The sequence below is a fragment of the Octodon degus genome, unplaced genomic scaffold, assembly GCF_000260255.1.
Source record: "Octodon degus isolate 3935 unplaced genomic scaffold, OctDeg1.0 scaffold00189, whole genome shotgun sequence".
Taxonomy (NCBI): domain Eukaryota; kingdom Metazoa; phylum Chordata; class Mammalia; order Rodentia; family Octodontidae; genus Octodon; species Octodon degus.
In genome coordinates, this window is record NW_004524765.1 from 3,038,167 (window position 1) to 3,041,726 (window position 3,560).

A 3,560-nucleotide genomic window follows, 5' to 3' on the forward strand; every position below is an offset into this window, starting at 1 on the left:
AAATACATTCCCATGCCTTTGATACAAAATCCCAAGAGGATTAATAGCTTGTGATATATACTCCAATTTGCAAAGATAAGCTTTAAGCATGACAATATTGTGACCCTCCACAACACGAAGGATAAAGAAAATATAGTAGTAGTTACACATAACAGAATAGTGTTCTGCCATAAAGAAAGATAAACTTCAGTCTTCTGTAAGAAAACAAGTGCACCTTGAAACTCTAACATAAAGGGTTATATATCAGTTAAGCCAATCTTGTAACTTTTTACACATTTGTACACCTTGCGTTATATCTGTTCCATGTGTTATACCTGTTCCTCTAGTAAAACCCTGGCTAATAAAACAATACACAATGTATGAACCATTCTTGCCATATTGTTTCCAATTTTTGAGAGTTTTTTCTCTCTTTAAAATTAAAAAAAATGAAATGATATTCCTCTTTCTTTTTACATGAAAGAATTTTTTTTAACTGACAGTAAAAACCATAACTTCATGGAGTACCAGATTTACCCCCAGACCCAATTCTAAGAAGTAGTGTCAATCCACAATGTTTAAGCACAGTGTTTCTTCATGAAAGAATGAAAGATATCATAAGAGCAACATATACACACAGTGTTTATGGCAGCACAGTTTTTAATAGCTTTAGCTAGAAAAAGTTAATATGCTCATCAACTGATGAATGGGTAAAGATGTGAAGTTTTTATATAATAGAGTAATACTCTGCCATGAAGAACTAGCTATAGACAATTCTTGCTAAATAGGTACACTTTGAGCCCATATTTAAGAGAGATAGATGGCATATACATGTTTATTGCATTGTTTCTCTGCTGTAGGAAATTGAAAATATAAATGAGGACCAGAATATATAGTAGCTATTGGGAAATGGGAAGAAAATGTTCAAATGAGATGAAGGGAGGGTGAAGAAAGGAGAGACATGGAAAAAGGAATAGAAGCAAAAATGGAAACAGTTCTTTGTAAATAAAGAAGGAAGAAGAGTTGAAAGGAAATGGGAATGGGGAAAAAAGAATCAAGAAACAACATCATATACAGACACAAATTCTCCATAACGAATGATGTGCTTATTAATAAAAAATATACCAATAAAGATTTGCTTATGAAAAATTAAATAGGAACTCAGAAGCTGATCTCTGGTAATATGGTTGGCTAGAGTGTCTGGCTAGAGTTAACTTTGTATTTAATTTTTATTGTGGATACAAAGCTAGAATAGGGCTGGGGAGATGGTTCAGTGGAATAAGCACTTCCCTGACAAGCGCAAGGGTCTGAGTTCAATCTCTGGTTCTGCCAAAAAAAGCTAGAATATTACCAGTCAGATTGGGGGTGTAGTTTAGTAGCAGAGTGTTCATATAATGTGTGAGATACTGGGTTCCATCTACAGCACCAAAGAAACATGGGTGGGGCGACACAGGCGTGGGACTCAGTAGGATGTTGAGTGAGGAGCTTTGTTTGAGTCAGAAGATCAAAGCCTGCCTGAGCAACACAGGGAGACCCTCCCTCACAAGAAAAAATAAAGAAGCAGGCAAAAGAGGAGGAAAGGGAGAAACAGAGAGGGGGAGACAAACAAAGAGAGAACTGTGAGTCAAATAGCCACAAGGGTGTGTGTGTGTGTGTGTGTGTGTGTGTGTGTGTGTGTGTGTGTAAGAGAGAGACAGAGTGAGACAGAGAGATAGAAACAGAAAGACACAGAGATAGACAGAGAGAGAGAGAGAGAGAGAGAGAGAGAGAGAGAGAGAGAGAGAGAGAGAAAGGAGAGAGAGAGTTGCTGCAAAGAGAACTCCATCTAATTTTTTCCCCTGCCTCTAGAAAATGGAATACAATGGAAATTCCCCTTGGCAAACCTCAATTCATCTCAGGTGAATCTCTTGTTTCTAAGGTCAAATCCTCTTCACTGGAAAAAAAACATAAAAATTAATAAACTGAAAGTCACAGATATGCTCCTTCCTCACCTCTGATAAAAGCAGCAGCCCTATATTCTTTATTCTGGAGGCAAAGCAGTATTTGGCACTCTTAGAAGACATATCAGCAAAGTAGATGCCTTTTCCAAACTAAAATAAACAAAGTGAAGGTCATCTGCTTAATCCATTATTAGTAGAAGGAAGGCTCATACCACTGACAGGCTTTTTGCTGTTCTTTTAAAGAAAATATAGTCTTGCATCCAGTACTTCACAGCTCTCTTCCAGAGTAAAAACATCAATGAATCTTAGCATTCTGAAGCAATGAAACAGTGTCATTTGGAATTTAAAGAAGAACCCAGTAAGACACCAAGAAGTTATCAGTGGGCTGGTTTAAGTTTTGGGAAATGTACTGCCTAATTGCTTGTTTGTTTTTGTTTTTGGTGGTACTGAGGATTGAACTCAGGGCCTTGGGCATGCTAGGCAAGCACTCTACCACTGGGCTATATCCCTAGCCCAGTACTGCCTAATGCTCACTTGGAAGATAAGAAAAGGACAGCACTGAGTAACTGGAATCCTTCTCCCGTGTCCTACCCAGGGCTCAAGCTCTACTCACCATGTAACCTGTGATGGGGGCCTCTGGCGGGGCAATGCAAAGCCCGTGGCTCAGGATTCCCACCCAGTTACTCAGCCTGGAGTCATGCCACAGCAGCGTCCTACGAGAAGGCAGTTACTGTACTCTTGCTCTCATGTAAACAGGCCACAGACATAAAGAAGCCACAAGCCGCCTCTGCTACCTCAAGGTCCTCAACTGCACTTCGGGCAAGGACATGTGTTCCCAGGCTCAAAGCAGACACAGACCTGTTATGCAGATCCTCCCTGAAGGCTTCTTTCTCCCCCTCCTTTTCCACTTCAAAAACCTCCAGCAAGGTCATGGTGTAGTCACTGTGTGTAGGAGCATGGGTAGACTGCAGGTACTGGGAGATCACCTGTGGAGGGCAGCGGAAGGAATGACTGACGTGAGCTCTGAAGAGACGGGCCTGAAATGAACAACTAAGGGCTTCAGGCAGGACGTGGCAGAAACTCCTGCTCCTAATGGGCATCTAAGGCAGAAAAAAAGCCTATTTTCCCAAGCTGCTGGCAGAGAGAAATTCTTTAACCAGAGCAGGTAGGAGAATAGGGGATATGGGTCTTATGAGTATAAAAGTATGAAAAGAAATGATTTTTTTTTTTACTTTGAACTCATAACTTTCATTTTCTAGTGGGTGCAGATGACAATGCAGGTTTCTATAGTGTTGATCCAATGGGTGTTCTGAGCTTTGGAGTTCTGTCTTCACCAGCTTCATGGCAATTTCAATGTTTCCCAGAGCCTGAAAAAGTACATAATCATTGTCAGGGAACCTGGGATAAGAGAAGTACTACAGGCTAATCTACAGAGAGCCCTTCTTGGTCCTCATCACAGCCCAGGAAGTTTATATTTGGAATCCCACAGAAAGTTATTGGAATTCCAGTGTTAATTCCAATCTACCATTTTCAGTGCAACCCATGGTGAGAATAGACACTGAGGCATATTTGTCCTTATGGGGAGCCATGGGGTCCTAACTCCAGCCACGGTGATGGCTCACCAGAACAAAGGTCTTGATCCAG

At 40.7% G+C, this 3,560-nt stretch overlaps 1 long non-coding RNA gene across 1 annotated transcript; it reads right to left on the reverse strand.

Annotated features, from left to right (window-relative positions):
- Positions 1–2,610: 2,610 nt before the first annotated feature.
- LOC111813447 lies at positions 2,611–3,273 on the reverse strand. Its single transcript, XR_002818710.1, has 3 exons — positions 3,149–3,273; positions 2,775–2,902; positions 2,611–2,629 (listed from the first exon to the last, which is right to left on the reverse strand). It is a non-coding gene; the product is annotated as an uncharacterized LOC111813447 (long non-coding RNA).
- Between the last annotated feature and the right edge of the window lie 287 nt (positions 3,274–3,560).